This window comes from Lagopus muta, chromosome 3 (genome assembly GCF_023343835.1).
Source record: "Lagopus muta isolate bLagMut1 chromosome 3, bLagMut1 primary, whole genome shotgun sequence".
Taxonomy (NCBI): domain Eukaryota; kingdom Metazoa; phylum Chordata; class Aves; order Galliformes; family Phasianidae; genus Lagopus; species Lagopus muta.
In genome coordinates, this window is record NC_064435.1 from 33,749,544 (window position 1) to 33,760,772 (window position 11,229).

Sequence of the window (11,229 nt, forward strand, 5' to 3'; positions counted from 1 at the left end):
TAACCAGCATAAGGCAGTTTACCACTGCAGTGCTACACTACAAACTTTTCCACATATGAGCCAGGAAAAAACAGATGTGAAGAACTGATTCCTGTTCATAATTTAATGGTTCATCACAAGAAACATTTCAGCTTTATCTCCATACCATCATATCTCCATTGGTACTGAAAAGTACTTGATATTAAAAGAAAAGACAATAAAAACAAAACAACTATTTTAGTTTAAAAAGATCCTAACATTTTAGATACAGGTAACCCTGTACAGGAATAATGACAAGTATTCACACACATTTAAGAAGCTTTGACATTTAGATATATTTGATTTCAAAAACAATGGATGAATAAATCTGCATCCTGGCTTCTGGGTAGACTAAGCCTGAATACTACGTTTTGCATGCAGCTGAAACCTCAGAACTGAGTTGAGTTTTGAAGATCTTCCCATACCGGATAATTCAGTGATTCATAACTGAATGCAAATGTAAACAGTCTCTGACTCCTTTAAGTTCAGGGTCACTGAAGCTGATCTGAAAGACTCTGGCAACTGGCAAAGAATAAACCCTATTTCCTGAATTAAGAATCAGTAAGACAAATATCAGCAAGAGTGATTCTAAGTAGAGCAATTTAAGCTAAGGAAAGAGCTCTATATCAGCTATTTGGATACAGAACAACAGCCTTTTTGACTTAAAGATGTTACTTTGAACATTTCTTACTTGTCTCCATAATTACTTACATCTCTTCCCAGTGTACTTCCCTTCAGCAGAATTGGTAACTGCTTTTGAGAAATGTGAGTTTATCTTATGATGATAGGTATAGTTTGTTTTTCAACACAATAGAAAGCACAGCAAAAGGAATAGAACGAACAGCAAAACAGTGGTTTATTAATGTAGCAGACAAAATCAGATATATATAATCATTGTGTGAATTCGGGAGTTACACTTCCATTGATTATTGATAGATTAAATACAACTGCTTCTGTAACTTGAAAAAAGTGTTCAGACAAGGTTTTGTAAATATCTTTCCTTCGATAGCTTTTACGTTTTAAGAATGTGAGGTTAATTTGTGTGAAAGAAACAAGCCCACAGCTCTGCAAGTCACCATGCTCAAGCACAAAAATTATCCCAAATGAGAACTTAGAAAGATTTCAAAGGACTTTGAACTGTCATTCATAAATTGATTTTCAAAAATGACCTTTATAGGTTGAATAAGGTACTGAGTTTAGCTGCAAATCTTGAAGAAAGAACAAAGCTGAAGGCTGAAGCTTCACCATCTTTTCCAGAAGTTGCTTCAAAAAGACCACTATAGTTGGTCACCCATGCAACACATAAAGCCTACAGAAAAATGCAATTCTTTTTTTGAAATGTCCGAAATTTGAGCAGAAAGATTCCAAATGACCTTGAATGCCAACATTCATTTCTTGGAAACAACCAGTACCAGTCAGTTTGTCTACAAAACAAACTGCAGCATGCTGATTGCACTGTCTGCTGGAGGATTGCACAAAATTACTGCTTAGTGAAAACTCTACACCTAACTCCTAAAGTTGAGAAGAAAGTATCACACTTCCTAACAAAACAAGGTTAATATTTAACAATTCTAGTTTATTTGTGTTAAACAACACCCTCCCTTTTTATGTTTGCATTCAATTTAATGGCACTGCTCAAAGAGTAAAATATTCAGAACCATGAGCTGAGCAACACTTTTGAAAGCCTTTTCACAAAATCACCACCACCATTTTGACCTTCCCTTTGGCTGTGAGAAACTACCGTTTCCATAATTTCAATAAATCCAATAATTTCCATAATCCAATGCTATGGAAGTCACATTCATTGCTAAAAATGCTAGTCTCACACATAAAGATTTAATGGTTTTGACTTTTGAGACTAAAAGCCAGAATGTTACCAATTTCATTCAGTTCTTAGGTGATGGTAAAACACCAGAATAATGCCTCAACTATATAGAGATCAACTTTCCATCCACTGCAGAAACAGAAATGAGAACAGAAATTCAAAAAAATTACAGAAAGAGTTTTTAAATATGAACCCTGTAGCATTAATTATATTTCATCATATAATAACTTCAGGATAAAAGTTTAAGATCCAAACAGATCTAATTGTTTCCTCCTATCAATGTAAGAAAAAAAATCTGTGTGGGGGCTCATTTGTGTTCTGGCAGATTGTATCAGCAGACCCTCAAGTCACATCTATAGGTGCTGGTGGCTGGTCTGACTTGGATGAAGGTGAACTAAAGTCCAGAGTAGCTTTTCACACTCCTGAATGTGCCCATCTCCATACTTGAGAAGCAGGTGCTCAGAAACTCACATCCTTAAGATTCATACGATGTCAGAGGGGCCTACCTTAACAACAAGGTCTTTTGTGCATATCTGCAAATTTGAGATAACCAGGGTCACCTCAGAGCAATGAGCTCATACATGGTTCTACTTAACAAGGAAAGAGATGTTTGGGGCATTTAAAGAACACTGTGGTGTGCCATTAAACCCAGAAGCCCCTAAATGTTTGTCTCTGACAATTAGAAATGCTCAACCAGAAAGTCACGGCTCTTTGCATGTGCAGATCCTTTCAAATGGTCTCCAGAGAGACTGAGTCAAGCATGGCAGGGCTTGCCCTTGAACTTGTACATGAGGGAATACACTCATAAATAATAGATTCAAATGTTAATTAAGAAATGTTGCCACTGTCCCCAGTCATGCAGAAAATGCACTGTCTGTGACCAAGAAAATCTATCCTTTGCAACAAAAAATGGGATAATGTTGTTATCTGTCCTGCCTGCTCCAAGGTTCCTGCTACCCTACCACTATTTGGCGTTATTGGAATACAAGTGGGCTGAATAGTCATAACAGGGAAATATTTTAATCTATCCTCAGGTCTGTAGAAGTGCACACTTTTACAGAAATAATAGATAACAGTTCTGAAATAAATATTGTGGTAGAACTGTGAGCAGGTGTTTTAGTCTTTTGTGTTGACTACTAACTGCCAGGCTGTTCCTCTGCCTACCAGTACAGCTTGCTGTTGGTGGGGAGAGTGTCTCATTTTTTAACCAAATAATGAATCTTTTTTATTAACCTATTCTGAGCAGAATATCAAGTTAGGTCTGAGAAAGTTTTACTTTATCACATAATTTTCCGTTTTCTTGAAAATAATAAATACGTTGGAGTTGCAGGAACAAAAAACAGTACAGCAGTCTGAAATCTTAGCCAAAATGACTGATCTACTTACTGTTTTGTTTTACTTTGTTTCCAGATTGCAAAAAATTTGGGTTGACTGGGCAGTGTGAAACATTCTTCTGCACGTAATTAGCCAGAAATAGCTCTTGGTTGTGGTTTTTTAGGGAAAAAAAAAAAAAGCAAAAAAAAAAAGCAAAAAAAAAAAGCAATATGGCATATTTTAAGCTCTTTGCACAGATTAATTGCTTTGCTCTGAATTAAATTATCACGTTCACAAAGCTGAATGTGGTTTGGAAAGCAGCACTGTTATTTTCCTGGGAGTCAGCCAGCTTTCCAAGGGTTAAGCAAGCAGTGCTTGCCTCTGTGGCAGGAGAAGCCGGGCTGCTGTTTGGCCTTGTTAGCACAGAATCTGTCAAAAAGGCAAAATGTACTGAGCCTTATCTCACAGGGTAAATTTGCTACACCACGCTGCACATGGCTCCTTTTTTCTCCTTTCATTCCCAAACCAAAGCAAGTTCTGTCTGTCGGCGACAACTTTGGGCTCTAACAGATTCTAATTTTCGGTGCTAAATTTAAGCGGTGAACCTGTTAAAATGTGCCAGCTTCCCCACATACCTACGCAGCCCCATTCACACACAAACAAGGTGCCTGTCTGCACAGTGCGTACTTAGTGCGTGAGGCCTTACATAATGGTGGCGCTGCTCTCCTTGGGAGCTGCAGGGGTGCAGGCAGCAGGCTGTGGGTGTGAGCATCTCCCCTCTGCAGGCACCCCAGTTCATTCACCAGCACTATTACAACCGTGTCAGACCCCAAGCTCTTCTTCTGGGATTCCTACAGTGTATTTCTGTTGTGTATCACACAGAAGCTCCAAGTATTGTCCGTACCTTTTGTCCACCGCACAGCACAGAGCCAAGGGGTCAGGTTTTGCTGTCATGAATGTCTGCTCCACAGTGGGCTTTACTATGAGGTGTTATGTCTTCAAGCCTCATTGCTGGGTGCACCCCAGAAAGTCTTTGCTATCCCACTGGTTATGACGAAGGCCATGTATCATTGCCCAGAGTGACTGAAGGGGTGTCTCAGCTGGTCCTGGCAGCTCCAGGAGACCTCTGGGAAACCTACAGGCTGGCAGGATTTGTGGGTTGCTTTAGCCGACGAACAGCCCTTCCACGTAACACCCACTTGAAGGTATAAATTTTCAAAACAATAAGTTTAGACCAAAAAAAAAAAAAAAGTTTCTTATGCATTTGAAAGATTTTCTACTAAAGCTACTGCACTGATTTTAACAAGATAGAACTAACACAAAGTTGCTGTCATCCTGAAGGCTGGTTAGGGAGTCAGTGGATCCAGTCCACTTCCTGTCAAACGTACACCTCCCAGCACTACGAACAGGAATGGCAACACTGAGGAGATGTCTCAGCAGAGACCTCTCAGCAAACACTGACTGAGGAATGAGCTACCCTTCAGAGGTGATGCTGATGAATGCAGGGAGCTCTTCTATAAATCTCCCCTCCTGAGTAGAGAGTAGGAGCATCATGTTTCCACAGCTGTCAGGACTGTAGTTTTCAAAAAAGTGTTAAAATCTATCTCAGAATTTTAACAGAGCAAGGAAGGTCCCCATTCATTTCACACTACTCTGCACTTCATCAGAAACGAAGGGCTCCTTGGGTGGTGCGCCTGGCTGCACTTCCACTGACACCCAGCCCATCAGAAACAGCAGTATTGAAAAGTGCCAGAATTACTGCCTTGTTTTTCTTTGGACCCTGGGAGAGTCTTAACAATCCATCAGTGCCAAAGCCTGACTATGCACAAAAATAACTATCCCGTTTAGGCATCTGTTGAAGGGCACAGAAAAAGCTAGTTTCTTAAAAATTCCTTTTTGGATTCTATGATTTCCATTTCATAGAAAACTAAGTCTGTAGGTACAGAAAAATAAATCTTGAAAGGCAAGTTATCAAAAAACATACTAAGTACAGTATGTATCATCTTCCTACTCCAATTCTGAATGCACAGACTGAAGGCAGACTGGTTGGAGCATGTTTTTCCATTTTCATTCAGGATCAGATAGACTGATAACAAAGGCAAAGACAGAAGTCTAACATGGTGTAGGGAAAAAAGTACAAAATAAACAGCAAGACTCTAGGCCCCAAGAGCAACAGAGGTTGCCTAAATGAGTATAAAAATGCATTTTTATTTTAGACCGGGAATAAAAACACTGAAGCACTGATACTTAAGAAAGATGAAAGGAAACCAACAACATTGGGTAATTAGAGGACTGCTGGGTCAGATGGCTTACTGTGAGAGCAAATGGCTCTCTGTGACTAAACAAACTGTTGAAAGAAGAAAAATTGAACAAAAATTGGAAAAAAATCAAAGACTAATCATTTTAGCTTGAATGACTCTCTGTGAGAAGCATAAAAACGTCTTCATCCCAAAGAAATGTAACCAAATGGATACTGCTGAGTATTTCTAAAGTAACAAGCAGAGGATTTGAAAGGACACAAACCTAGAAAATCACTTGTGCATTCATCTGATGGTGTAAGAGCCCTCACTCAAGCTTCTCTTAAGTGCAAAAATTGCCATTGGAGTACTCTCGTGTGGACAATATTAATATTCAGAAATCCTCTGACATCATTAATTTTTAATGTTATGGATATTTAGCAAAGAGTTGAAGGTATACAGTAATGCCTTCCCTGTCAGTCCGAGGATTTCTCACTCTGAACAGGTCTATCCCTTACCTTCACCCTTCTAGCTGTACATGTGGATAAAACCTAACACAGCAGAAATGGATGCATATCTCATATGTGAAGAAACAGAGGCAGCAGAAGCAATCTGAATTACATTTGGGATGTATTTCAACAAGGGAACGAATAAGTGTAAAAAGCACCACACAGCCACTGCAAGATACTGGAGACCTAAACGTAAGAGATTTAGGATTAGCTTCCTTTACAGAAAACATAACTCAACATAAAATTCATCAAAATATTGATCCAACTGCATGGTAGAACTGCATTTCTTCTCCACTTAGAAATCCATTATGATGATTTTTCTCTATTCCTTTACATTGCAGTGTACTTTCGTTAAGTGCACAGCTTTTCAAGAATAGATTGATACCATAGCTGAAAAGGATAAAGTTGCAGCACTACCAATATACAGCATGAATTTAAATACAAGCAATAAATTCCAAGCAAAAAGGATCACTGGAACCCAGAAGATGAGACTTACATGGGAATGTTTCCAAGGAAGGCTCTCCTAGGCTTCACTAAATCTTGACAATGTATATCTATTTAAACCACACTTTATGCACAAATTCACTAGAGTATAGAAACCAAAGCAGCCATGAAAGGGAAAACTATTGGTTACATATCAGTTTATTTGACATTCAGCGTGGGAAATTATTTTAACACAGCAAGAGCCAGTTTACTTCCCTGGTACACATCTTTAACAAAGGAACAATAAATAAATGTCTTCAAATTCTGCAAAATTCTTTGTCACACAAAAGAGTATCACTTATGAAGGCTCACACACATCAGTTGCAATTATATCCATGCTTTGCCTTAGGTGTTCCCTGACAATTATATAGGCTGCCATGAAAAGGATTGAAACCTTTAGCAGCCCATTCACTTTTATTCAGCATTTTGACAACGGGCAATAATCCTTCTGCCAAAAGCCTACTTGAGATTTCTGAGATATCCCACCAAAGCCTCCCATTCTTTTGTGGCTGGATGAAACAGGCAGTCCTTATGCCTGCTCCTGGGGGATGATAAAGCGTTGTATTGTGGATGCTGGAGGTGTTACAGTTACAGGCTTACTGCTGTTGCTATGCACGTTCTGTTTTTCCTGAATTTGTCCCTTGAGGTGGTAGGCCTCAAGTTTCACCTGGCTGGGAAGGGAAATTCACAGTTCTCTTGCTCTGAAGGTAGGATTTAAATCATCTGACTTCAGTTATATGAAAGCTATTCATCTAAACTAAACTGACTTGTTACCTTCTATAGCTGGCAGGGAAAAGTAAAGGGAGTACGTATCTTCAGCTCAGTGCTATTGCTTCTATCTAAGTTCCTTGTTAGATGTTACTCCTTTCACATAGCAAGAGCCCAGATGACTGGGGGCTAGGTGAAATTTTATAAATGTTAAAATTAGTCGAGACAAATTCGACCTTTACTGAGATTTAATCTTAATTTTCTAGTAAATCCAGCTCTGGCTGAATTCAGATGCCTGATGTTTTTCCTTTCAAGGTTGCCCATGGCTTGTGGGACACGTAAGGAACAAACTGCTTTCCTAAATGTATTTCAGCTGCAAGAAACTGTCTTAGAGGAACTGATGCACACATACTTGGCAAACTGTCTACATATATTTCTGACTTTTAACTTCAACTGTAATTCAAGCAGAGCTAATTTCTTCAGCTGCCACAAGTGAAGGCTAGTGCTGTGGACCATGAAAGCATCTTCCTTTCTGTCCCTGTTTCTCATGTTTTTCTTACTCCTGCCAGTAGTGTTGGTCACTCTATACATTTCCTTCCTAGCAGATTGCTGGTGCCAGAATTGTAAAAGCAAATAGCTTTGGCACCCTCTATTAATAACAGTTCTCTACATTAGTTATCTAGCTTGATGCATGCTTGATGCATACTTTTTCTTCTTTTATCCTGGACAGACTTTTTTTACCAGTTAGACAAACACTACTATGCAACATACAAACAGTACCAAAGATATACAACATGCCAATATATAAATAATCAAGCAAAGTAGAGTATTTAAAATCCATCACGAGGCAGTTCCAAATCTGTCACTGAAAGCAGCAGATTCCAGGGCTGGTGAGGCCATGCAGATTTTACCCAGTGGCTGGCCACCAGCTGCCTGCCGAATCTATGAGATACGCTCCTTTAAGCACTCTCCTCTGCTAATTTTATCTTTTCCCTGCCTCTAGCAGGCATTTCACGATATTTAAAGGCTACTGAGTTTAAGGTGATCACTGAACTTACAGTGAGAAAGATGCCTTATAAGAGATGAAAATGATCAGTAATCAAGACTAGTAAACAACTGATCCAAGTCAGCCATAGCCTGCTCAGCCTTCCTCTGCAGAATCCAGTCTTGTTCTTATAAAAGCCAATACCTTCATAAGCTCTTGGAGCTTACTGTGAGCAAGAAAAACAAAAGGCAGTCATAGTTTCATGGTAAAACATTTACTAGAGTTGTCTGAGTGAACAAAATACTTTCTAATAAATGACATACTAAAAATAACCTCAAAATTAGGCATTACATACAGAAATAGTAACTACAGATTCCTGCATTCTGTGGTATTTTTTAAACAAATTAATGCTTGCCATATTATTGCAGTAATGTTTAGATTTGCAAATATACTCAAATGTTTTAATATTATATTGCACACACTGATCACATTTTCCAAATGCGCACAAATACACAAAGCCTGGATATAAGACCAGTCTGTCACCTGTCTGATTTTTACATCAGAGCACAGTCAGTTTCCATACAGAGCTCACACCAATTTCAAATGGCACAGCCTCATTCTTATATAGAACCTGTGAACTTAAAGTCAATTTGGATTTTAATCCTCTACCTTTGATCCAGCACTATGATGAAAAGAAATGAAACCATGAAATTAAATGTCCACAAACTTGGGGAAAATTCTGATGGGATCATGCATTTTGTGATAGAATGTTTTGAATTACCATTTTAAAATTATGCACAATTGTCTGCCTTGCTTTTCCTATTTCTCTGTGGACTAGTATGCCTTAAGATTAAGGAAGCATTCTTGTAAGTTGCTCAAAAAAAGCAAAAATTCTGGTTGCCTATGCTTAGTGTTTTGGCTTTTAAGTAGAGCAGAGCATCTACATTCAGTTTGACCTTAACCATGTCAGAGGGAGTATTGCCAGCGCAGTTCTGAAAAAAACATACCATATTTAAATTAAAACATTTTGTATAGATATTTGATTGAATACACACCTAGGAAATATTTAGCAAGCTAACTACGATCGCAGAATGAATCAGTACAACGGCTCTTCTTTAATATCTGTCTTCTTTAATATCTTTCTTCTAAGCAAGAAATGCCATTAACTCCCAGTCAATTTTATCTTTCTGATTATTCATATTCAAAATCTTTCACTGAATTGCAGGGGTTGGAAACGACCTCAAAAGACCCTTGATGTTAGTACAGAACTTCCTATGTTCAAGTTTTAGGCCATTACTCCTTGTCCTACTGCTACACACCACCGAGAAGAGCCTGGTCTCATCCATTTGCCGCCCACCTCCCTTTAGATATTTATAAACATTTATCAGATCCCCTCTCAGTCTTCTTTCCCCTAAGCGGAACAGACCCAGCTTATTCAGCCTTTCCCCATATGGGAGGTGCTCCAGGCCCTTAATCACCTTTGTGGCCCTCCACTGGACTCCTTCTAGGTGATACCTGTCTTTTTGTGTCCAGAACTGGACACAGTAGTCTAAATGTGGCCTTATCAGCGCAGAGTAGAGAGGTGGGATCACATCACCTCCCCTGACCTGCTTGCCATGCTCTTTTTAATGCACCCTAGAATACCATTGGCCTTCTTGGCCACAAGGGCACATTGCTGGCTCATGGCCAACCTGTTGTCCACCAGGACCCCCAGGTCCTTCTCCACAGAGCTCCTTTGCCAGCAGGTCATCTCTTAACTCTTACCCTCAAGCTCTCCACTTGTTCATCATTCCCTCTCAAATGGAGCTCAGTAATACATTCTAGTTGCTCTCTCGCATAAAGAGCAACTCCACCACCTTGCCTCACCAACCTGTCTTTCCTAAAGAGGACACAGCTATTTATGACAGAATTCCAGTCACGTGAGCTGTCCCAACATGTGTCTGTGATTGCAATGAGATCGTGGCCCTTTGACCACATACAGATCTCTAGTTCTTCCTGTTTGTTTCCCATACAGGCACTTGAGGAAAGCCAAAGGTGCAGGTATCTCTAGAATGGTGCAAGAAGGTTTAAGTCAGGCTGTTGGCAATGTTATCTTCTCTGAGGAGACCTCACAAGATCCAACTGGAGAACTGAGAGACTTTTCTCCATAGTTTACTAAAATGGCAGCATCACCAGGCCTCTCTCTGTCATGAGGAATTCTCATCTACTTTAAAGATCTGGTAATCAGTCCAGCCAGCTTGCTCTCCAGAACACTTTTGCTCCATCTGGTTAGTCTCACTCCATCTGATGCCCACACACCTGGTCTCTCAAAGGCCTGCCCAGTATCACAGTACCCAAAACCTTGATCGTGACACCATTCCTTCAGCCAGTAATTTACCTGATCTGTTCTCCTCCTTCTTTCCTGGACAATGCAGAACACTTCTTGCTCTCCTGATCTCTTTAGCATCTTTCTAAGGGATGCAAAGTCCTTTTAATATCCTGTAGTTTCCTCATTGAAGCCTCCTGCAAAGCCCTGCCATTAAGCCCATGGTTTGTATTGTATTTTTGACAGGAAATAACCCACTGCAGCTGCTGGAGGAAACAATCAGGCAGATTCAAAGATCACTTTGCGGCAGTTAGAAGTGGTTATTGCTCCAGTCTCATTGCTTGTCACCTCAATTCACGTGACTTTTATGATCCTTCCGTCTAAGCCTTTCAAAACGGATATTAAAATGCTTGGAAGCCATCCTTATCATTCATTTGTCTTACCATACTCCCAGATTTAAGGGAGATTTTCTGCAGCTGAATTCCATTTGATTTTTCTCTCTTCTTTTTAATTTTCATTCCTTCTTATTATCAGCTTATTGAAAGAGATCCGCATCAACCTTTGAAAATGCACAAGTTCTAAAGTGATACATTGAATTCACCTTAGATCAAGGGAAAGAAAGTCTTTCAGCACATAAAAATTAGGTTAAAGCTAATGCTGCATGCTTCCAATAGCCAGGCTATTCAACGTCTAATTTGTAAGACAATTCAGCATGCATTACACTGGCCCCATCACATCAGTTACAGAGACATGCAGAAGTCTGAAGCTAGGATTGAAGGGCAGGAGAGTCATCATTTTCAGTGAATTTGTTACTCTTCTCATTTGTCACAAGTCAAAATATTCCC